Source organism: Struthio camelus, chromosome 8 (genome assembly GCF_040807025.1).
Source record: "Struthio camelus isolate bStrCam1 chromosome 8, bStrCam1.hap1, whole genome shotgun sequence".
In the NCBI taxonomy this organism is placed as follows: Eukaryota; Metazoa; Chordata; class Aves; order Struthioniformes; family Struthionidae; genus Struthio; species Struthio camelus.
In genome coordinates, this window is record NC_090949.1 from 4,247,276 (window position 1) to 4,272,183 (window position 24,908).

At 44.3% G+C, this 24,908-nt stretch overlaps 1 protein-coding gene across 5 annotated transcripts in view; it reads left to right on the forward strand.

The window, feature by feature from the left end:
* The window catches only part of COLGALT2 (collagen beta(1-O)galactosyltransferase 2), a 66,148-nt gene that overhangs the window by 16,426 nt on the left and 24,814 nt on the right, over window positions 1-24,908 (forward strand). Inside the window, exon 1 of one of the 5 annotated variants that reach the window (XM_068953619.1) lies at window positions 3,072-3,928. The exons of the other annotated variants lie outside the window; for them this stretch is intronic. The gene's annotated coding sequence lies outside the window, so the exon portion shown is untranslated. Of the gene's footprint in view, window positions 1-3,071; window positions 3,929-24,908 lie in introns of those variants that run through there. 5 annotated transcript variants of the gene reach the window in all.

The window sequence follows — 24,908 nt, forward strand, 5'->3', positions numbered from 1 at the left end:
ATTAACTCCCCTTGGCCTTTATTGGGAGATATGTTTTTTTGCTTTGAAAATTCCCCTTAAAGGAATAACGTCAGTTCTTCTAGTCTAACTATATTTGGTAATTGACACTAGAACCCCTAATGCCAAAAAAAAAAAAAAATCTAAAGTGAAAAGCACAGCAATTACATATACAAGTTACTATATTAGAATAGCAAGAACGCTAACAAAAAGGGCATACTGAAGAATGAGAAATAAGTGTGGGAAGTGTATGGCTAGGGCTAAGGCTGATGTTTGCGTTTCAGGAGACAACGGAACCCATGTTATTTCTCATTTCTGGAAACTGAGAGGTTAAAAACAGTACTGGTGTCTTCAGGAGCTGATGGCCTGTGCTCTATTTTTCCTTAGTTGTCTAGAATTAAGGCTAGACTTAGTGACTGGGAAAAGGAGGATTGATGTGCCAGGTTTATTACTGGATACTCCAAGATTTTGTTTTAGGATTGCTGTAGTGATATATAGTATTACATTGGTGGTGGCCTGACTTGTGGGAGGTGTGCTCTTCTTGAGGTGCTAAGTAGCCAGGTGAGAGAGCTGTGGGAGGAGGTGAGCAGACTGCACCATTGGGGAGGATGAATGGGAGGGAAACAGGGTCTTCACAGAGACCCTTCAGAGTGAAGAACCTAAACCCCATGTTGCAAGGAAGGAGGAATGTAGACTAGCAGAAAGGGGGAGGCAGGAAACATAGCACAACACAGCAGAGGCTCCTTTTTCTGTGGTTCTGCAATTACAGAGCAGGTATAGCGCTCTACAAACAGGTGAAGAAGAGGCTGTCTCATTAGGGGCTCTATCAGAATCAGCTGAGCCTCAGACAAGTATCTGTGTGAAGGACAAAAAGGTGGGTAATAGTTATCAGAGGCTATCTGCTATGGGGAATGCCAGTATCCATTTGCCAGCCTGCCTTATGGTTTGGGAGGTTTGCTGCTTGGATTTGGGATGTTGCAAAGAGATTGCCAAAGCTTCAGTTTTCTGGCTGTGCTGCTCATCCATGTGGTCATCAGTGATCCTGCCAGGAGTGACCCTGAGCGAAACAGGAGTAAGTACTGCACTCTGGGGCTCAATGAGGAAAGAGGCAACGAGGGGGGGAGGTTCTTTTATTTATTTATTTGGGTTTTTTTATTCCTCCACCCCACCCCCCTGCCCCAAGCTATGATTCTATGAAGTTGACTAGGATGGTGGTTAGATTACTGGTCAGGGCCAAAACTCGGGGGTTTAACTAGTCCACTTTATTTCCAGATTCTGTGGGACCTGCAGGATTATGAAGAGGGCTGGTGCAGGAAAGAACCATTATTTTTAGTTTTAGTGTTGAGTTCAGTCCTCTTAGTACGGTTATGGTCTGAGGCAAGATGGCTTGAAGAGTCATGCTTGTTATGATTCTGGATCAGCCACAGTGATCAGAAGGTATAGGAACTGGGATTGCAGTTAGTGTTTGGAAGAAAGACTTGACAAACCAGACTTATTACAGGTTTTTAAGTAGCTTGTGGTTAGATGAGAAACGCTCTTCTTGATAAGAACCAATGTATCTGTCTTAATGTAATACTGGCTTCCTCGGCACAGTTATGATCAGAGTTAAGGTTTGGGCTGGGGGGAAGGTGTAAAGTGTCTGCATTATTGTTGTGTTTTGTACTAGCTGTAAGAATAGGAAAGGTGTTGGCGTCCACAGAGGCCTTACGTTCAGTTTTCTGTACAGATTTGTCCCCAGCTATGACTAAGGTCAGTCCCAAGGGATAGGTTAGGTTTAAGGTTTAGGAAAAAAGGATTGGAAAGCCAAACATAATCAGAGTCTGTTTGCCTTCCTGGGGGCCTAACAGTTTACAGCCATTAACTATGGGAAGGTCAGAGTTTATGTTTGGGGGAAACGTCACTTTGGATCAGTGTATTCTGTTTGCTTTTATTGTGGAAGTCGTCTTGTGGGAGTTCACTGAATGTAGTGTAGGCTTCGGGGGCTAGAAGAAGACGACTTGAAAAGCCACAAAAAAAGAGAAGGGGTGAAGTTCAGATTTTCAGTGGAAATTTCTGTTCCTAGGGGCTGGGTCCTTGGGTTCTGGGTTACTGTAAGAAGTGTTCCTGAGGGTGTAATTGGAAATGGGTCTAATGTTTGGAAATCTTAACACCTCAGATGCTGTGTTCATTGCTGAATTATGCACAGAATCACAGAATCGTTTAGGTTGGAAGGGACCTCTGGAGATCATCTAGTCCAACCGCCCTGCTCAAGCAGGGTCCTCTACAGCATATTGCCCAGGATCACATCCAGACGGCTTTTGAATATCTCCAGCGAAGGAGACTCCACTACCTCTCGGGGCAACCTGTTCCAATGCTCTGTCACCCTCACAGTGAAGAAGTTTTTTCTCAGGTTCAGATGGAACTTCCTGTGGTTCAGTTTCTGCCCATTGCCTCTTGTCCTGTGGCTGGGCACCACGGAGAAGAGGCTGGCCTCATCCTCTTGACACTCCCCCTTCAGATACTTGTACACGTTGATGAGATCGCCTCTCAATCTTCTCTTCTCCAGGCTGAACAGGCCCAGCTCTTGCAGTCTTTCTTCAGAGGAGAGATGCTCCAGTCCCCTCATCATCTTTGTAGCCCTCCGCTGGACTCTCTCCAGGAGTGCCATGTCTCTCTTGGACACAGTACTCCAGGTGAGGCCTCACCAGGGCTGAGTAGAGGGGCAGGATCACTTCCCTCGACCTGCTGGCAACGCTCTGCCTAATGCACCCCAGCATACCATTGGCCTTCTTGGCCACAAGGGCACACTGCTGGCTCATGCTTAACTTGTCCACCAAGACTCCCAGGTCCTTCTCGGCAGAGCTACTTTCCAGCAGGTCAACCCCCAGCCTGTACTGGTGCATGGGATTATTCCTGCCTAGGTGCAGGACCTTGCACTTGCCTTTGTTGAACTTCAGGAGGTTCCTCTCGGCCCAGCTCTCCAGCCTGTCCAGGTCCCTCTGAATGGCAGCACAGTCTTCTGGTGTGTCAGCCACTCCCCCCAGTTTAGTATCATCAGCAAACTTGTTGAGGGTGCGCTCTGTCCCTTCCTCCAGGTCCTCAATGAATACGTTGAACAAGACTGGAGCCAGGACTGACCCCTGGGGGACACCGCTAGCTACAGGCCTCCAACTTGACTCTGCGCCATTCACCACAACCCTCCGAACTCGGCCTTCCAGCCAGTTCTCAAGCCACCTCACCGTCCGCTCATCTAGCCCACACTTCCTGAGTTTACCTACGAGGATGTGATGGGAGACAGTGTCAAAATCCTTGCTGAAGTCCAGGTAGACAACATCCACTGCTCTGTCCTCATCTACCCAGGCGGCTGTCCCATCATAGAAGGCTATCAGATTGGTCAAGGATGATTTCCCTTTGGTGAATCCATGCTTGACTACTCCTGATCACCTTCTTGCCCTCCACATGCTTAGTGATGACCTCCAGGAGGAGCTGTTCCATCACCTTTCCAGGGATGGAGGTGAGGCTGACAGGCCTGGAGTTTCCTGGCTCCTCCTTCTTGCCCTTTTTGAAGACTGGCGTGACATTGGCTTTCTTCCAGTCCTCAGGCACCTCTCCTGATCTCCAGGACCTTTCCAAGATGATGGAGAGTGGCCTAGCGATAACATCTGCCAGCTCTCTCAGCACTCGCGGATGCATCCCATCAGGGCCCATGGATTTGTGGATGTCAAGTTTGGACAAAAGATCTCTAACCCGAACCTCCTCAACCAAGGGAGAGTCTTCCTTTCTCCAGCCTTCCTCTCTTGTCCCCAGGGTCTGGAACTCCTGAGGACTGGCCTTAGCAGTGAAGACTGAAGCAAAGAAGGCATTCAATAACTCTGCCTTCTCTATATCCTTTGTTACCAGGGCACCCGCCCCATGCAGTGTCTACAGGTTTTGGAAGAGACTGTTACTGTTGGTGGGTGATGCCTTATGTTCTATTTTACTTCAGGGGTTGATCTTCCAGGTCTAAGGAGGATTATGGATAGGTCTGGGGGTTAGGTTTATGACTGGAGAATGTAGTGTTTCAAGGTGGTTGAATTTGATAAGGCCTGCAGGCTTGCAGAGAAATCTGTGGTCAATAGAAAGGCAACACCTTATTTTCTCTTTTATGGTACAGTTTATCTATTACTTGTAATTATGAAAGGTTCAGGAGCTCAGGTCACTGCTGGTTTCTGCAGCCCCTGCAGAGTTCAGAGGTCTGTGGTCAAGGGGAGACCAAGACTTGCGCTTTATTTTACAGTTTGGAGAGGTTTTCCAGTGTCTATAACTAAGATTTGTTTAGAGCTTGTAGTAAAAATATTTAAGAGCCCAGTCTTGCTGCTGGATTCTACAAACAATAGTTTGCTTTCTACTTCTTTAGCTCTGTATTTGTCAATGCCATAGGTTCTTTGTTGTGTTTTGAATGGGCCTACTAGTTTTAATTGGGGTTAGCACTGAGGTTAGTGTTTGAGACAATTATAGATCCTGCAAAACCCAGCAATAAGATAGGAAGAGAGTTGGTGTCAGTGGGTAGTGGTGTATTCTGTTCTGATGTAGACAGGGGACCTCTGTCTACCGCAGTGGGGATAGCTTGGAGGTTAGCGTGGAGGTTTTGAATCTCAATAGTCAAGAGCCTGTTTTACTGATGGATTGTGCAGGCTCAGAAAGTCAGGAGAAGGACATATAACAGTAGGATCCCATATCTGATAATCTCTTTTATTGTGCAAAATAATCCCTTGGTTAACGTTAGAGTTGAGGTTATTTCTTGGGAATGGAAGACTTTGAGAGCTCTTATTTACTTCTGGCCTGTGTAGAACCTACAGATGTAGAGAGAGGGCTTATGTCGATGGAGCTTTTTTGTATGTTATAGATTGGTAGGTTCACCCCCCCCCCCCCGATTCAACTAGGGTTCCTTCGGGTTGAGACTTGGATATGAATTTCCTCCTGGATTCTGTGTGGCCAGCGGAATTAAGAAGAGGCTTGGTGTCAACTGGGTGCATTCTCTTCTTCTCTATTACTGTGTATGGGGTCTTTAGTAATACTTTTACTAGGGTTGAGGTCTGGAACTCTATAGCTTCTATGTGCTTCAGTGCTTTCAGACTGAAGGTGGGATGTTGGTAGGGGTGAAATCCTTGTGTTCCCTTTTGCTTTAGGGAAAGTCATGCATCCGCTCCTGTAAACTGAGATGCGAGCAGTAGGTGCGTTCTAAACTCGTAGGTTTAGAGAGAGGCCTCTTGCTGATAGGAGGCAAGTGCTGCGTGTTCTTTTGTGCCGGGTGTGGGTCTCCTGTTTGCGATCTGGATTGGGGTCAAGGCTGGGACATCCAAAGGTTCCAGGCCCCAAAGTGTTCTGCAGAGCTGACAAAACTAGGAAAAGGCCAGGGGCTGGTATGGGTTTATGTCATCTTCGCAAAGTAAAAGGCTTGGAATTTCCTTGGGCCTGAAATGAAATGGGCAGTCCTAGTAACTGTTGGGAAGAGGCACCAGCACAACCAGTTTTTGTAACTAAGCAAGGAACAGCAGAGGAGTAGATGAGCCCTATGCTCATTTTTCCCAGTCTTATGCCATTAAACTAACTTGACTCACTCGCATAAATCAGACTTCCTGGACACTGAGTGTCTGCACCAAATGATGCATGGTTTTTCAGTAGGAAGTTCTGGATTAAGTTTTCATTCAATTATCTCCTAGATAATTGGCTTCAGGGTTCTGGAGGAGCCTACCCAGATTCTTCTGAGTAGGTTAGCAGAGCATAATAATTGCTTTTGGGTCTTTTGCCTGTTCAAATTTTTTTTTCCTCTGGTTGAGGCTTTGGTTACGCTCATTTTTCAAAACACTAATCTGAAATGAATTCAGAGTGTGTGACTGGAATATGAAAAGGTCACTGCTGTGAAACACCTCCTCCTAGTTAATTTCTTAGTTAAAGCAGGACTTATGTGCAAACTGCCATTGTTAAGTCGTGGAGTAGACTCCTGATATGTTTAATCCATTTCTCATTCGCTCTCTCTTATTTCTCATACAAACAAGTTAGTTGCTGCTTCCACAAAAAGTCTTGTCAATGAGTTGTTATTTCAGACTAGTGAGCTCATAGCTGTCTGCTGGCAGAACTCCGCTCTGACTTCTTCATACAAAATAATCCTGTTGCCAGGATTTTTTGCCTAATACCTGAGCCTTAAAGGAAGTTCTGTTTCACAGAACAAGAGTGAAACTGCTAACAGGGACATTTCCTGCTCTTTTTGTCTACAAAATTCACTCTTGTCTTTTTGGGCCAGCCTGGCTTTATGTATGACACAGGTTTTAAGTGTCGGAAATGTGTTCAGAGCTAGAACAGGGCTAAGAAAAGCGGTCACATCTTTAGTGCACGCAACAAATTGCAAAGCCAGTGCAATTGTGGTGGTTCAGTTGTACTAGCTGAGATGGTATCTGATCCTGCTGGCTATGGCAAGTTTTGAACACCTTCAAGTTTGCCATATTGTCAGTAGCAAGGTGTGTGCTTGTGTGGAATATCATCCTTTGTTGCACTGGCATTATAAACTGCATCTTTATTTGAACGCAGACTGCCCAACCACTGCAGAACAGTTGTTTCTAAACAGCAAATGAGAGCAAGCATGAAAAATTCCGTATACCACAGAGGAGAGGAAATATGTTTCAAGTCTCAATTATGTTTCGCTCTAACAGAGTGAAAGCTCTAAGGGAAAGGAAGTACGTATGGCGTCTACAATCAGTAGTCACCTGCCTGACAAAACTGACCAGCTCCTGTTGCAGCTGGAGGATGTGTGGCCAAGTTGGTTACTACACATATACATGTGGAACAGCCCACAGATAAAAACATCTGATGGTAACCATTTGGGCTCAGAGCTGAACCAGAGCTCCAGCCTTTTGTGCTTTGGAAGACTTATTTCTTCCAGATCTACTGAACTGAGAGGACTCATTTCTTCCGTGATCTCCTTGGAACCAACAACACAGATGGAGCTATAAACCAGTGTTAACTCTGGCATGGAAGTATGCCTATACTTGGAAGAAAACAGATAAGGAGTCAAACTGAAATCTAAACTCGTTAGATTTTCTATCAGTGATCTGAATGGGTTAATCAAATATTTTAAAACAAAAGTTCTAGCCGGCCAACTGTCACAGGGCAGAAGTAGTTTGTGCTGAAATTAACTTGTAAGGTGTGTGCTATCTGACCTTGGTAAGTTTGGAGCCTCAAAAACTAACTGAAGACAATTGGCAGCAGGCCTGATTGCTGAGAAACTCTTTATTAATCTGCTCTTCCGGTTCTCCCAGGCAGTGAATGAGAGAGAAGCTGGCAGATGTTTAGGAGAGGCAAACTGAGGCAAAGTTTTGTTTTGTTTTCCTTGCTTTTTCTATGAGCAAATTAACTGATTGCATCTATTTCATTTATTTAGCAAATCCCAAAGTTTGAGATAGCTTTTTTTTTTTTTTTTTCCCCCCCTTCAGTGCACGGTGGTTGCAGCTGATATGACACATAAGTTGTGCCTATTGTATGGATTTCAAATGAAAGTCTTGCTGGTTTATTTGAAAAGCGCTGCTTCAGAAAAGGAGCCTGTACCAGTTTCATATGAAAACTAGTAAAAATGACATAAATTTTGAGTGGCGAGTAGGTGATGCTAAAATCTTTCAGGTTATTTATAGGAGCATTAAGTGATGCTTTGTTGCCTGTGAAATGTAGTAGGTCACGCTAAGTGATCTGTGGGACACCACTGAACATCAGTTTGTTGAAGCTATCAAGTTTCTTAGAAGTTAAGTGAAATAAGGAACTAGGTTTCAGTTTCTGTTATCTCATAATACATTGCTGTGTAAAACCCAAAGTCTTTGAAGAAGAGTCTATGCTATTTTAGACAAAAAAGTTGTCATATATCGCCTGCCATTTTGCATTGGCGCACTATAGTCGCAGTCAGGATAGTGTTTATCGCTGCATTCTCAAAGGGGAGCTTGGGATCAGGTTCCTCGAAGCTCAGCTGGATCAATTTTCCCAGCCTTTGAAATTCCTGCCTTGCAGCCTGGGGGAACCCCAATGTCAAGGCAGTAGGGACGCTGCTGGACAAGTAGTATGATGCATGCGAGTGCCATTTGGGTCAGAGCATGTCCCTGTTGGAACAATCGGCTCTAAAGCCTGCAGATACACTTGGGAGTCTTTCCACTGATATTAGCTTTGGCTTAGGAGTTGTCTTTCAGCACTTTATCCCTTGGCAGTGGCTATATCTAAGCCCATTGGAGATGGCATAGGTGGAAACCATGTTCTGCAGAGTAAAGGCAAATAAGTATTTTATCGGGCTTGCTTTATCCAGTCACTTTAGCCGGAAGTAGCTACTGAGAGTTAGTGTCCAGTTCCTTTCTTTGTTTACATCCGTGCAGTGAAGGGAAAAAATTAGCTATCTCAAACTTTGTGGTTGGGATTAAACCTTGAGAAGCTAAAATGAATCAGGCATTCGTATTCTTTTCCACATGCATTTACCACATTGCTGATGCAGTCTTCAGTGCTCTGCTGCTCTCCCTGATATTTGCACATCTCCAGTGATGTTTTCTAAGAACTTGCACAAAGAGAACAAACTGTCAGAGGTGAGAATCGAGATGTTCCTGGGTAGGGTCTTGTAGTATAACTGGAACAAATTCCATCCAAATCCTTACTTTGTTCAAATGTCACTTCCTTGGATCCTTTTTCCGTAGTTGGGGATAAGGAATGCACAACATTCCTTATATTGCTTTGCAGTCATCTTAGTTTACAAGGTTAGGGGTTGAGAAGTTAACACTTGTAGTTTCCCCCCCCCCCCTTCTCTCTGCACTTAACTTAGCTGTCAGCATAGCAGCAGTTTTTGTTCGCTTTGAGTATGGAAGCTGCTCTTTCCCAGAGAAAATATGTTCTAAAGAGGGAATCCATAGTATGTCACACATGGTGACTGAACAGTAGCTGTGTGTTGTGCACATGTGTACCCATGCCCCTCCCACCCTGTAAGGGAGGCTATGTGGCTTCCTGTATGTGTGAGTGAAATATGAGCTCACAGATGAAAGGGATTCAGATTCAGACTCCAAATACTAGCTAAAATTTAAAAGTGGAAATGCTTTGCTTGTACGTAGCTCTGGTAAATTATGAGGTGGCTAATTTTATGGTATTAATCCAGAGAATTTGCACTTACAGCGTGTTGTTCTGTGCTGCATTCTGTTTCTGAAAAAACAGAAAAGTCTGTTTCACCACCTGAGTGCCGAGTTAGGCAGGAAGAATTGACTTTAGCTGCCCAATTTGACAGCTTGCTTTAGAAGGAAGACTTTCAAAGTGCAAAGAGATGAAAGGCAGTTAATAAACCAGCTCAGAATCTCAGCCCCCTGTTATCCACACCCCTTGTGAACTTGTGGCTAGAGCTAGGGACAGATCACGAGGTCAGCAAAGGGAGCACATAATGAGCTCAACAGATTTGGGCTAAATTTTGGGAAATTAAAACAGCATTAAGGTGCAGTTAGCATTATGGAGGCTGGGATCTGGGCCTGAGCTCTTGAGTAGAATTCATCTACTTTTAATCTTTGCAATATGTGCAAAGTATGCCTGATCATGCAGATGTCTTTTTCTCAAGTGTAAGTGCTTCACTGCTTTAAAAAAAAAAAAATCTAGAATCACATCTCCTGAAACCCAGGGCTCTTTTCAGTGACAAAGGCAAAATATTTGGATAGGATGAAAAGCTTTGCTTTTGAATTTGTTTCTTAAAAGCAACATGGAGAAAAAGTTGTTCTTAAGATTGCCTTGGCCATAAATTTACCACTAGACTGACAAATACTCTGTGAATGTGTGAAGTTAATAGCCCTACGAAAGCTGAATGTTTGTAATTTATTTTGAGGGAGATTCTGTTCTGCCATGTGTAATGGGAGCAGTATAGGACTAGCATATCATTCCCAGTCCCAACACCCTCTCCTCTTCTGTGATTTGTGAAAATCCATTTATCTGTTTGCTTTTATTTCCTTTCCTGCAAAGTGGAGGCTGTAATGCTGCCTCAATGCCATAGTTGGGGACCTTAATGAGACCTTTGCCATGGATTTCAGTGGCCTTTGGGTGTTCTCCCTGACCTGTAGGATTCATATAGCCTAATTCCCAGAGGCAGCTTGGATATTGAAGTGAGAGCACTGTGTAAAGTCATTCTCTAGTTGAAACTCAGAAGAGTTTGACTCGATAGGTTGACTATTTCATGCTTGCAAATTCTTTTTTCCGTATTCAGAACCGCCTTGGTGCGTGAAATGCTGCCACCTTTCCGGCTGTTTCCACATCTGAGAAATGTGATGGACAAAATTACATGTGACATCCAGCAAAACATTCTACTTCATATATGAAGGCTGAATATTTCTTTTCTGTACTTGGCTGAGCTGGTTGTTTTTTTGATCTCTTACTTGGTTGCATGTAAGACTTCTTCAGCTTTTTGCCAGCAAATATGACATAATCCACTTAATTTGAAGTACTGTCATACCATGCAGTTCAAGGAACCTCCATTTTTGTGGCATAAGTGGCTGCTTGGGAAAGTTAGGCCAAAACTGAAGTCTCAAGTTCCTTGCTGGCTTCAGCAAAGTATAACTCTGGGATAACGTACTAATGACTGTGATCTTTAGCTTGATGTCAGTGGAAAGCATTGCCAGTAGGTCAAGGGAGGTATCCTCCCGCTCTGCTCGCTCCTGCTGAGGCCTCACTGGGAGTACTGTGCCCAGTTCTGGGCTCCCCAATACAAGAGAGACATGGAGCTCCTGGAGCGAGTCCAGCAAAGGGTTACTAAAATGATGAAGGGACTGGAGCCTCTCTCGTGTGAGGAAAGGTTGAGGGAGCTGGGACTCTTCAGCCTAGAGAAGAGAAGACTGAGGGGGGCTGTGATCAATGGGTATAAGTATCTGAAGGGAGGATGTCGAAAGGTTGGGGCCATGCTCTTCTCAGTAGCACCCAGTGATAGGATGAGAGACAACGGGCACAAACTGAAACACAAGAAGGTCCATCTGAACATGAGGAAGAACTTCTTTGCTGTGAGGGTGACAGAGCACTGGAACAGGTTGCCCAGAGAGGCTGTAGAGTCTCCTGCTGCGGAGATAGTCAAAAGCCGACTGGACGCAATCATTGGTATTGTGCTCTAGGTGACCCGGCTGGAGCAGGGGGGTTGGACCAAATGATCTCCAGAGGTCCCTTCCAACCTCAGCGATTCTGTGATTCCAGAATTTGGCACGAAGGAGTTTATGCCAAATGAAACCCGTGTCAGTGAGAGGGTAGTGAAACCCACTGTTTTAGTTTGCTGAGAATTTGGAATTGATCAAGAAATGCATAGTCTGGTGCCATTATGTGCTGTGTACAATTACCTTCATGTTGTGGATTCACAGGGATTATATGTTGCTTAGGCTATTAAACTGTTAAGTATTTTGAGGGGTGGGTGTGGGTAGTCTCTCCAGCATTAACACTTTGGTTGCTGGTTCTTTGACCCTAGAATACAGGCAATTAAATGACTGACTGGATTTTTGGCTGTGTTTCTTTTCAAGGACTCTTTTCTGAAGCTCTGACAATCCCTGAAAAGGTGAAATCGTCAATTCCTGACCCTGTAGCTAACTCGGGTGGTTTGGCCTCTGGTTGTTCTGAATTACTTTGGCTATGCCAGTCTGAGGAGCATTAATGGGACAAACCGTGCCCCGATCATAGCCCTGACTGGTATAACATCTGCATTGTTCGGTAGTAGTGGAGACAAAAGTTTAGGGCAGGTTGTGAAGAGGATGGCTGTTAGCCATCTGGGAGATGAACACAGAGGGAGAGTCGGGCTCCGTCAGGCTTATCTTAACAGCACAATAAAAGTATGATATAGCAAAGGCTTCCTGGAGCCAGTGAAGTGTTTTGGAAATGGACAGACTGAATTAATAAAGTCCATGATGGCCGTGTGACTAAGTCTCTAAAGCCTGGATGGTGAGGACAGTATGGTGTAAGATGTAGATTTATCCACGTTAGTTGTAGGTGCTGCAGAGCAGCTAAAGAGAGAACCTGACATCGCAACCTTCTCCTGTGGTTAATCTTTCTAATTGGGTAAACCTTTTCCCTGCTACAAAGAGGAAAATTCTGTAGCCATTTAGCATTTTAGCATTTGGAGACAATATCTAGCTGGCTAGAGCTGTGTCAAAGGTTTGACTTATTTTTGATTTTCCTGGGTTAATTACCCTTTCTGCGTGACTGTTTTATAATGTACTCTAAGGCCAATATGCATGCCCTGCTTTGAAGATAGATTGCCCTGGCCTGCACCCGTTGTGTCCTTTCATTTCCTTGCCATATGGCAGGCAGCAGCATCTTATGAACAGCTGCCCAAAAGCAGCTGTATGTTCTGTGATCATCCTCTTAGCTGTGTTTTCAGCCTCCTGCATGTGGCTCCAATCAGCAGCAGCTGTTGTGGACACCTTGCATATCTTTGGAAGAAACCGGAGAGATTGCTGGGTGGATTTCATGCCTGATTCCTCAGTTTCCCCTGCTAAGGGGCATCCAGTACACCACTGTGGTTTTATTTATTTGAGGTTGCATTTTTTTTGAAGTTTGTTTGCTTGTTTTTGATGTTGTGGGTCAGGCTCACACCTTCTGTAAAAAAAAAAAAAAAAAAAAAAAAAAAAAAAAAAAAAGGGATTTTTTTGGGGGGTAGGAGATACACTAGTGACGTGAGTTCTTGAGTGTGCTGTGACATTTCCCCCTGGGCCTGCACCTGAGTGGCCTAGAACATGCCTCAGCACATGGTGAAATTAAATGCTTCTCTATGATGAGATAAATAACACAAAGCCCATATCAGCTCTGATTTGCCCACGAGATAGCATTCAAAGCCACTGTCCAAAGCAGTGGCTTTGGAGCTGCACTGTCTCCAGTATTAATCGGGTACTGTGGGCTCTTGGGTCTCTGCCAAACTTTCTCCTGGTAGTTTCCACCTGTGCTTTCTTGTTCTTGCTCTTGGTTTACAGGCTGGTTTAGACAGGCCCAACACTGCTGGGGTTTGTTGTGAGGAGGCAAGCTGGTGATCTGCTAAGTGCAGCCTGGCGACGAGGTGGTCGTAGTCCCATTCCTCACCCTGCCTCATGCTGTGCTCTCTAGTTCTGGACAAGGCCTTTAACTGACATGCCTTGTTGGCTGTAGAAGTGATGATAACATTTCTCTGTCCCAAAGGCTAAAAACTGTTCTTAAAGGCCATGCTTCCAAAAGCATCAGAATTTTTTTGCTCTCTAGTTGCCCTCAGGTCCAAGGCTTAAAGTGCTTTGCGGTCTGTGGAGGAGGAGGTGTTTTGGTAGCAGAAAGAGATCTGCTTGCTTACTGTTTTACCTGTGACCGTTCCTGGTTGGGACAATGCATAGAGAAATTTTGCTAAGCCTATGCCTGGTCCTTTTTGAAGAACAAGACAAAACACCTGGCAGCTTTTCTCTCCAAGCAGTTTGTTGTAGGTCCCTCATTGATTTTTTTTTTTTACTTGCTGCATCTCCTAGCCTTACTTTAAAAGCAAATTCTCTGTTAACACTTTCCATCCCAAAGGATGCTGACCTGTTCAATACAAGGGCTATGAAAGGACCAGGTAAGAAACTCATTTTTGTCTTTATCCATGTCTATACTAAACGTTATAAGCACCTGGTGTTTTATTTTCCTCATGCTTGTCCAGCTTGCTAGTAGGTACCCAATAATTCACAGCCCCCCGAGGAAAGCAAGTGTTTAATATGCACCCATGCCAATCTTGATCCAGTCAACTAGCATTGTAAGGATAAGTTGAAGTTATTGTTATGGCATTGAAAGTTTATAACAGTTTCTACACGCCCAGATTGCCTGTATAATGTACTGCTTGCTAATTCTATACCAAGGGAACATCTGATAAATTTTAGATTAGGGTATTAATGCTGATGAGGGTATTGATATAGATTCTTTTACAAGAAGTGAAAGGGGAATGGTATTTTGTGGACTGAGTGCAAGTCCAATACGTTTTACCTGTGGGGTTGCAGACCCTTGCATAATAAATTTTGACTTGTGTACACTAGGATTACTTTTCTTAGTAACCTTTCACAAACACATTAGAAATAGTCCACAGATGGCTGACCACAGTTTGAAAAACACTGCTCTTGAGCCATACTGAAGCTGCATTCCTTTGGAAAAAAGCCTTTATAACTTTGACTGCTTCTATTTCTGTAAGTCAGATACCTGGTACCATACAACCTGCGTACTTCAGATTGATCAGCTCTAGGAATCAGGAAGGAATTAGCCTTCCTGACTGGGTTTAGGTTTGTTTCTGTATTCCATATCATCCAGTCTTGGTGACAACATTGCGGACTGAGAGTGGACAGAAGTAACTGTGCTACATTTCCTCTAACAGGTGCGTAAGCAATGAAGGAAAACTTGTCTAAATTATACTGTTGGAAACTGCTTTTGCCTGTATAGGGCAAGTTTGGAGCTCTGTCGCGTTCTCTAAACCTTTACCATGTTCTCTTACGGAGAATTTTGCCAAATTTAAAGAGAGGGCTTTGCCTTTGACAGCAATACTTCCTGCGTTTTGACAGTAGTGCTGGGATTTCTCAGTGTATCTCTGATCTGTTCATCTGGTACATACTCCTGTCACAGCCTTCTCCATGCTAAAACAGTGAGTCCTTTCACAAAGGAGAAATGCAGAGTCATGTTTTTGAGTGCAAACAGGCCAGGAGATTTATTTATAGCGTAGGCTCTGCCAGGCTCACTTCTCTCAACCACAAGTGATTCACGCAGGCCTTGGAAAGGTGAGGAGTAAGCAGGCACCAGCGTGCACGTTGTCAGCAGACAGAGGAACCGAGTGCTGGTGCTCATCTGTTGAAGGGCAAGTTGTGCAAAGGGCCCAGTGTTTTCCTGCCAGATGCTGAGCACTTGCCACTTTGTCTCAGTGTCTTTCATAATCAGGCCTTTCCGTAGGATGTTACAATAGAAATATAATACCTTGCTCTAGGTTCGTCAGCCTGCATGCCCCAGGAGTGCCAAGAAGAATGTCAGTCTCCTAGGACTTGGCAGGATACTTTCTATGATTGCTAGTGCACCCAGGCACTCCTGAACGTGGGCCGGTGACTGAGTCAAAGCTTTCTTCCTGCCTTTAAGATCCCCTTTCCAGGCCTTTGAGGACAAAGTCAATCTATTGCTTCTGGTGGAAGGGATATGTATCTGTGGGTTGTGTATATGTCTGAGCTGCTTCTAACCGTGCAGCTCGAGGAAGCCTTTTCTGGAGGTGGGGACTAGGGTTGCAGGACAGCCTGAGCTCCTCCATTAAGTAGTATAAGTTTAGTACAAGAGCACTGTAATACGACTGCTGTCCAAAAGTCTACAGATGTCATGCAACAACTGGCAGAATATAAGAGTGAACTCACTCAGTAATCACTTCTGAAAGTCATTCAGACCTACTGACCTGGAAGATTTCTCCTGACGTTTGTGCCACGTTTTTCAGAAATCACTGCACGTGCACGGAGTGGCTTACTGTTGAGGTCTCTGTGCACCTGAGTATGCAGGCAGGCAAGTAACAACCTGTTGGAGAGCAGGTCTAGAGGGCTCTGTGCTGTTTTCCTATTGGTAGTCCTCTTCAGCCTGCAGCAACAGCAAAGAATTTCCTCAGCCTGTCAGAAAGGCAAAGGGTTTGGCTGGAAATCTGCTTTGACTCCAGAGCTAACTTCAAATAGATAATTTGGGTGATGGTTGCCTGATCACCACAGGGATTTTGTTGCAAGACAGCTAACACAAAGTAATTGCTTTGCTGTAAGACAGGCCTTGTTTGTTTTAAACCAGCTGGAGGTGGCAAACCAAGGTGGCAGGTGAGGTATGTCCCTTCAGGTCAGGAACATCAGGGACTTTCATCACGGTGTTTGCCTAACAACTGTCGGTTTGTGTCATGCATTCTTGCTGGTGCATGTTCCTTGCCCTCCCAACTGACTGCTGTTTTGTTTTGAAAGAAGCCTGCACACCGCCCGGAGCCTGCAGGATGCTGAGGGCACTGAGGGCCTGTTACAGCAGCACAATTCACCTTTGTCGAACATTCAAGTCCTGTTTCACTGGCTAGTGGAAGTCCCTGTGGTTTGATTACATTGGGACTATACCTGTGCTCTCAAGAGGAAAAAGTCTGATTTGAAAATGAACGCAGGCCAGGCTCTTTGTGTAAGAGTGACTTATCTTTGTTACTGGTGCTCCACATGCCTCGCTACTTCAGGGGAAAGCTTACGGTTTGAAAAGACAGATGAAAATCATAAATTGCTGAAGAGAATGAATGAGATCCTTCTTTCCTCAAGTATCAGAAGGCTGATGAGCTGTGGTCTGAAGCTCAGTGGATATGAAAGAAATCTCCCATGAATTTGTGAGCTTTGCATCAGGCTACATACAGAGCTTGGAAGTTCAGGGGGACTCCTGCTGGTGTAAAAATATTAGATGCCATTACTTTACGGTGATTATTAACTTTGAGCATCTCTTGCCCTTCTAAACATGTTCTATTTTCTCTTCCCAGAGGCAAAATCTTTCTTGACAATGAAGCTTCTTTTGCCACTTTGCCTGTGTGTGGGAAGAACAGTTGATAGCCTGCTTTTACACTTCTTACAATTCTTTCCTACTTTGAAGCAGATTTGTCCTCGAAGTGCTAAATTTGCAGTCGTCTCTCAGAACATTATTATTATCTGTCTTGTTCTGGTTTGAGATGGAAATCACTTTGCTCTGTGTTTCTCAAGGCTGTGGGAAGTGTAAAAGTGAAAACCCTTGGGAAGAATGTCTCTATTGTTACATATCAACAAAGTTTTTGTGTGAAACCATCACTTATTGTGGAAAGCCCACCCTAGTGTTGTAAAGTATTCCGCTGGTTTCCAGATCACAGATCGGATCCTTGGTTGGTAAAAACTAAATTTGCCCCTGCTCTAGAACTGGCCTGGTGTGTTTTAAAACAAATCATTTTCTTGTTGTTGTTCTAACTCCTTCCAATTAGTAAATTAGACTTAAAATATTCTGTTTCAGTCTCCTATTTTCTTGTATCGTTTCTGTCAGCCTATGATGAGCAGATGACTAAAAATCACTTTTATTTACAGCCATTTAATTCTACAGAATTTGGATTACACACAGAAGTACTTTTTTTTGTGCTAAAGTGACTTTAATTGCTGATTGAGTCTTGCAGGATATGATTAGAATTAAAATACTTTCCTAATGGAAAGGAAGTCATATTTCATACCTTAAAAGTTAGAGAGTTCCTAAAAATGTCATATCTGAAAGGATGCATTCTTAATAACTCTTTGATGGAAGAGCAGAGTGTACCTATCTCAACCATATACCTTAGTTATGTTCAGCTAATACTGTTCGCTTTAGTCTGGCATAATACTGACATAGATATTCAATTATTCTTTTCTCATCTCGGAGAAGAAATGTCTGATCAGGATTAGTACAGCATGGACAATGACTTTATCCTGGTGTGAGGAACAAGAAAAGGTTCTGATTTGCAGTAATAATAGCAAACTGTTGGCCCTAAATGTAAGCTTGGAAGGGAGGTGAGGTTCAGGGAAAGCAGGAAGACAAGGAAGACGGGGAAGGGTGTTTGGTTTTGTGCGTTTTCCTGGCACGTTTTAAAGCCTACCTGTATTTTCTGAAATCATAAATATTGCATATATAGAACTTTAAAGAGTATCGTATACCTCCAGAGAAAAGTGCTCATGTGGGGTTGGGGAGGCGGACACTGTGTACTTGCTGATATTTGTAGGGCAAGGTTACAGCTTTGAGGAAAAGAAATGGAAAAAAGTAGCAGAATAACTTGGATCTACCTTTCCCTCCAATATTAGTTGCCTAGTGATCCATAGTCTGAGGCTTACTGGAGTCAAGGCAGTCTGTGGGAGCCTTGCACTCGTTCTTCATCAAGCTTGGTAGGTACATAAAGACTGAAAGCTTTTTCAGATGTTTTTGTTTTGGGGGACCCTTGGTAATGTGCTATGGGAAGTTTCTATTGAAAACTGGTGATACGGGGGACCTATATACGAGTGTATTCTGCCCTTTCAAACCCATCTGTCCCTTGTTATTAGAGCTAAAACTCATTCTAAATATTCATGTTCTTTCTCAGTGGCTTGCACGCTTTAATCTGAACAGCTGCATTAGCTGATGTCTCAATTAGTATTGGTGGGAACAAGCTTTCCTTTCAGCTAGCCCTTCAGAAATTAGGGAACTGTTGCAATTAATGCCTTGGATGAGCAAATTGATTTTTGGAGGCCAGCAAAAGCCCTGATCATGTGCATATGAGATTTGCTTTGCTGCACTTTGTGGGAATTGTTCCAGGGAAGCCAAGTGTGCTTGGAAGTATTTGCAAGGCCGGATGCTGGGTTCCCCCCCCCCCCCTTTGTTTTAAAGATCTCTTGGGGTTAAGGGGCAATATAAGGGGGCCATGGGCAGAACTAGAGCAAGAAGAAGAGGAGAGCTGGGACAGAAGTGGCATGAGCCTCCTGCGTGCTTTGTGGGAATTCCCCTTACCTGTCGGAAGTCACAGAAGCCATGAAATGCTGGTTTCTGACTATTGGTGTGAGGTGGCTGCAGGCAGCCCTGGTCTGGCTTTTCTGGTGAGGTGCTGATGCCCTTATGTTTGCTAGAGGCTGTTGTCTCTGCCCACTGGGCTTAAGCACATATCTGTCGTGGCACTGTACTATTAGAGACAGCCCGAGGCTCCTGAGGAGTGAGGCGTGCTACTATATCCCACAGTGCCTTTACTGTGAAAAGGAAGCTGCCCTAGGAGGTCACTCTCTAGGTACTTAATCTCTTACTATACGTGCTAAACCTAGCCATAGAGCTGTGTTCTGCTTCCGCACAGTTGCACTACTCTTCGGGTTGAGAGCCAAGAATGGCTGAGGGACTCCTTGGGGCAGTGTGAAAAGAGCGAGGGTCCTGGTGCCTTTTCATATGTATGCATTTCTATACATCTGTGAATCATTCTCTCACTTGTGCTTGGAAGACCATTGAAAGGCTTTTAAATTGCTGCTGCCTTTGCCAGCAAAATGCAATATCCACAAGCTGCTGAAGGCTACAGAGAATGAGTTAGAGAAGAGATATACTTGTTGCATTCCTGCACTGTGAGGTCCTGTTCTTGTACAGCTGCCCAGCCTGGAGTCTGTCACTCTTGTTACTCGCTCCATACTCCCACTCAATTCCCTGCCACTGATCTGGGCTCAGACTGCCTCTCCCCTGGGAAGTGACACTTTAGGGACCTAGTTAAAATAAAAAGCGAGGTACTCCCAAAAGCGTACCCTCAGTTAAGGAAAACTCTGGAACAGTTGGCGAGTCCCTGTGAAGCCAAAAGGTCATAAGCACGCACGTTTCAGCAACTTGCTTAAATGCTTCAGCAATTTTCTGAATTTGGGCCTGGATGTTGAGGCCTTGCTAATGAAGCCTGGGAACGTAATTTAGCTTAAATAAGTGGTAGCGGGAAAAGTTTTATCTGTTCATACCCCCTGAGAAGTGCTAGTGCTAGCTTGGTTGAGTCCCATGATGTGTTAACTTCTGATTCCCTTGATATCCTTGGGACATGGGGTGTCTGATGTGGCAGACTAATGGATACAAGTTAGGGCTGGCAGTCCAGGGAGCAGCACAAGTGTCTACAAATCAACAGTGTGTTTCTAATGAAAAGAGACTTGTTCATTAGCTGAGTCTCCTCAGTGCTGGGCGAACAAGAGTCACGTTTGCCTGTTAGTGGAACAGTGCTTGAAAGGTATGGTGTATCCTGTTTGGTTTGCTGTGTTGTTGTGAGGATCCTGATGAACGTAGAACAGTCAGTAACAACTCCATTTACTCCTTTGTGGTAAGGAAGGATGTCTTGACAGCTGAATGAAACACTAGAGTGTGGGAAATCAGGGTATACTGCTTTAAGTGGATAGATGTTGAACACCACTTTCACTTCACAAGCCACCCGAGCCATACAAGAGGCAGTGGAAGTCAGTTGCTTTGGGGTAGTGTACTGTGGTCCCCAGTGGAAGGCAATACAGCTGCACCTACTGAAAAGTTTGTCTCAGGCTGTTGTAATAGTGCAGCTGCTTCCTGTTAGTTCTCTGCTCTCTTGGAAGACTCCCTCTCACTGGGTTTCAGAAGTATTTTGCCTCAGTCTTGTTTTGATTCCCCTGACCCTTTGGGATCCACACCTTCTCTTCCAGACTCCTCCTGCTGCACTGTTTCCTAGTCAAGCTAATTCGTCTCTGGTTCACAGTGCCAAACTGCCAGTTTGGTGGTTTTTATATTTTTGAGTTGGTTTGTTAAGTCTGGCAGCATTCAAACAAAAAGGCAGGAAGAAATGACTCGGCTCTTACTTTATTTACCACTTGTTTTGGGAAATCTAAACCCAAATTCCTATATAACTTATATTAGGACTCCATTACTAGATTTTATTTTTTCAGTTATTTTTAGGAAGGCTGAACTCACATCAGAAATAAATACAATCATCAGTCAGGATAGCCTGTTTGACACTGAGCTTAATTCTCTGCTCAAACTGGGGAGCTCTTTCTGAGCTGCCCGAAGTGACTGAAAGCTGAAGTGGCTTCTGGTGCAGGATTCAAACAATTCTGCAGGCCTTTAACAAGTCTTATAAAGCTGGAAGTAGCTTGCTGGCTTCCCTGCATCTGCTCTGTCTTTAGTTTAACCTAAGCTGTTAAAATTTATATGCCACAGACCAACAAATGATTATCTTGTAGATGACTGAAGCAAGCAATATTCTTCTTTTTGCCTTCTTGCCAGCTGTGCTCTTCAGGGTATTGGACACTTTATTCTAGTTCCTCAGAAGGATCAGGCCAGTTGGTTTGTGTAGTTCGTGAGTCCAGCCTTGTGTAACCTAAAGGTCTGAATTGGACTTTAGCTATGTAAACCTCTGGGTTCTGCTAGATCTGAAGTCCAAGGCTGGTTTTGATGCAGTGGGCTGTGGAGTGGCACGTCACCGACTCTGTGCTGTTCTTGCATGTAATTACTGCTATGGTAAGCAGCGTTGGACTAACTTGTTAGGGATGACTGGCACTGAATGAAGTAGTATGGCCTTTCTGGTGCTCCAGAGTTTGAAATCCCTTTCGTTTCTTCAGAGCAGTCGGGGAACTCCCTGTACAGTGTACCACTCTGCTAGCTCAGGGTAGAAGGTTGTCACAAACAGGCCGAGTTCTGCTTTAAGGGCTGAGTTCTCTCGAAGTCTCTCGTGGGGCTTCAGCTGTAGCCTCTTTGTAAGAGTGGGGGATGCAGCTCTGCTGGCTCCAAGGCTGAGCCTTTTGGTGAAAGCGCTTTTCTGCCTCCAAGGCTTCCCCAGAGTAGCGGCTAGCCAGATTCCTGATGAGGGCTTATGCTTGTGGGTGTAATTCCTTTACTCCTAACTGCTGGATTCAGCATTTCTTACTAAGCTGTAAGATGGCAGGTTAAGAGACCATTTCGAACTTGAGTCCAGATCAAGTTCCGAACTTGATCTGGCAGGTTCCCCACGAGTCTCTATAGTTTGCGAGCAGTAAAACTGAGGAGGAAGAGGGACCACAGGGGAACAGCTCCTCATTCTGTCTTATCCTCACATATCTGAAATGATATGGAGAGATTCCAGGTCCAACCTGAATGACTTGGGTGCCTCTGCTAGCACAAGCTGGGAAACACAATACACAAAAATATGCTTTAGACAGGTGTGTGCAATTGTCTGCAGTTAACAGGAAGAAACCTCCATCACTGTTTTGAGAGGTAAACCTCCTCTGAGTGCTTGATCACTGGCTCAGTTCTGTGAAAGATGGCTGAGGTGAGCTACTCGTATTTTGTCACCAGTTGCTATGTTACAGTTGGTAGAGGTGACCTACTAACAAGCTTTCCAGTTGGCTTAGGATGAGGCCCTGTGGGGTTTTTTTTTAATTTTTAATTTTTTTCTTTTCACGTGTGGTAAACCTGTGACTCTTGATTCAGTGGAACTCAGTGTTGGGCTAACTCCTGCAGCAGGCCCTGTAAATTGAGTCACTGGCTGCAGGAGGAAAGGAACCAAGAGAGACAGCTTGAACAGGTATCTCTGGGTTTTCCTGGGACTCGGTTACATATCCAAACCAATCCTGTTGCACACAGAAAGCAGCAGGTGTCCTGGAAAGCATTGGCTGCCCTCTTCATGTGAGTCATTCTCAGTGCAGCCCCAACCATCAGTTCCCTGACAGTTGTTGTCCAAGGTATGTGCTTGGTGTGGAACGAGGAGAATGGGCCACCTTAACCTGGATGTCTCCTTTTGGCTCCGATTGGAGTAAAGGATTCAGGACCCGTTGACTTAAATGATGGAGATCCAGTCTCCATCTAAGTCTTTCTGCTCTATTTCTTTGCACTGGTGGAGAAAATAAAACCAATACCCTCCTCTCAAGTCTTAATTTTCAAAGCACTGCTAGGAAGGAAGAGGAATGCTCCTCATAATTTTATTTTTTGAAGACTAGCTACCTTCAGTTCTGACTCAGCTTTGCAGAATATGATATTTGAACATGAAGTACTTAACGCTGTCAGCAGCCCTTTCTCCCTACCTATCTGCCAAAGTGAAGAGTTGGTAAATGTTAAGCTCCGTAGGAAAATTACTGCAGGCCCCTGGCTGTAGAATTTCCCACAGCATGCTACAATGTGGCGCATACGCTGACAAGCCAGAGGCACACAGTGTTCTTTTTGTCCTGCAGTACTTTTCCTGTAGAGACAGTGAAGATGAATATTTTCTCCTCTGACCCAGTGCCTGAGGTAAATAAACTGTAAATAGCTTGGGAGGGCAGGCTGGGATTTGAAGAAGTAAAAGGTGTGGGGTTTTTTTGTTGGTTTTGTTGTTTGTGTTTGTGTGCTTTTTTTTTCTTTTTTTTTTTTGGCAGCAGGGAGAAGATGAGGATCCTCAAAGCCTAAATTAGCTCCCTCTTGCAATCATAGAGTTTGAGGAGACATCAGGCTAAAAATATGAGCAATCTGTTTAAAAGAAGCAGTTTTCCTAGTCTGCTGCTACTCACATGTTACTTAATTAAAACGGTAGGCACTTACTGTTGCGCTTACTTTTCCACCATTCATGATAGTTGAGGTTTTTTTGGGAAGGGGTACTTTGCCGAGCCTGGACAACGAGGGCTTGTATCCTTGGTAAGGCTACTGGTAAAAGCCAAAGTAAATACTGAAGTGGTTATAGTTAGGCCGACATAAGCCCCTATATGAACATCCTTACTCAATTTGTTTTTTTTTTTTTTTAATTTAACTTCTGTTTATTGGAAATGAGCTTAAGTCTGAGCAGAAAAGGCTACCATGTTATTGGAATGGGTGTATTTGTTTGGAGGTCTGTTTCGGTTTAATCAATTAAACTTTCTTGCCCTGAATAAGCTTGAAAAGAGTGGCAGGAGTTCAATTTTTTCCCCTTGCTATGCCATATAGGCTTTAGGTTGTAAATCCTGCAGGAGACCTTTTTTTCTTTAATTGCATTCTAGACATTGTTAATCAACTCTTGAACATTAGGTTACCTCTTTTTTAATGCAGAGGTCATCAATGTAAGCTGCCCCTTATGAAAGAAACTCACTTTTTAAATCTTCTACCCCAATTATTAGTTGCAGGCAGAGTGTGTTGGCTTTGAATGGGAAGAGTTGTCCACAGGGAACCTCTTGAAATTCAGCAAGGACAGATGTGGAGTCCTGCACATGGGAAGGAAGAACCCTTTCCAATGATACAGGCTGGGGAGCAGCTCTACTGAAAAGATCTTGAGAGTCCTGGGGCCCTGGTGGACAGCAAGCTGAACTCAAGCTAGGAGCGTTTCTCAGATATGATTGCATCACCGTAGTTTGAAAACACTAGGTTCTGACCCAAAGCCCAGAGGCATGCATACGGGAAGAAGAAAATCTAGTAGGGTGTTTTCCCTGTTTGTTCTAGATCAGTTCTTTTTATCTTGAATCTTGTTGTATTTCGTGTTTGGTTTCAGTCTCTGGATTCAATTAATTTTGCAGTTTTGATGACTAGAAACTAATCAATTTACTATGTCAGATATCCAAGGGGAGGACAGAAACACCTTTAAAATATGAACTCCTGGTTTCCCTGAAGGCAGTGTTACTCTTTGGGATGTAGGTGTGAGATGTAGCCTGAAGCAGCTACCCTAGCCAGGACAGTATAGGCTGCCAGGTAAGGGGGACAGCTTGTGCTGGGAAGCCTAGATCTGTCTGACCCCCAGCTTTGCTCTACGGGTGATAGTGGCCAGGGATAACATTGGTGAACTTGCTTAGGTTCTTTAGTCAGCCCTACGCTCTCTTTAATTTATCCAAATAATCTGCTCCAATTGATGCAACTTAGGTGCAATCCTCTGGCTTTCGTTAACTTGCTTCAACATGGTGTGGAGGCAGCTGAGTGCTGTCTGCTGTGGATTCAGGATTTTGGGGACAGGAGTACTTCAGCCTATTTGTACTCCCTCTTGCCATCCAAGGCCAGTCACCTCACCTCTTTCCCTGTGACCCTGCACTTAACCCATCCTCTCATAGTACCTGCTTGGTCTTCAAGGCATCGATGTTTTTCGAGCTGATCTGTCATTCAAGAAACTACTGGAACCTAAGGTCAGGCCAAGAATAACACTGATAGACTCAAATAATAGTACTATGCTTGTCAGCTCTTTTCAAAAACGCAACAAAAATTTCTAGGTACTAGCTTAGTCTAAGGGCCGTGTGGACTGCTCAGCTATGTTCTTGGTGAGCTAAGTGGAGCCAGGTTAAGGTGGTCCACTCTCCTCACCCTACCAAGCACATGCAGTGGACCAGCAAGGATCAGTGGATGGAGCAAAGATTCCTCTTTGAGTTAGTGAGGAGGGGTGATAACACCTCTTATGTGGTGTGTTTTCGCCATCAGACTCGCTTGCACGACTCCCAGAGAAGTGTTGCCCTGTGCTGATCCTCTCCACTAGCACTGTCATAGGAGGAGTCCAGGCAGACTAAAGCAGCTTTTTTGAAAGTATTTGATATGCAGCT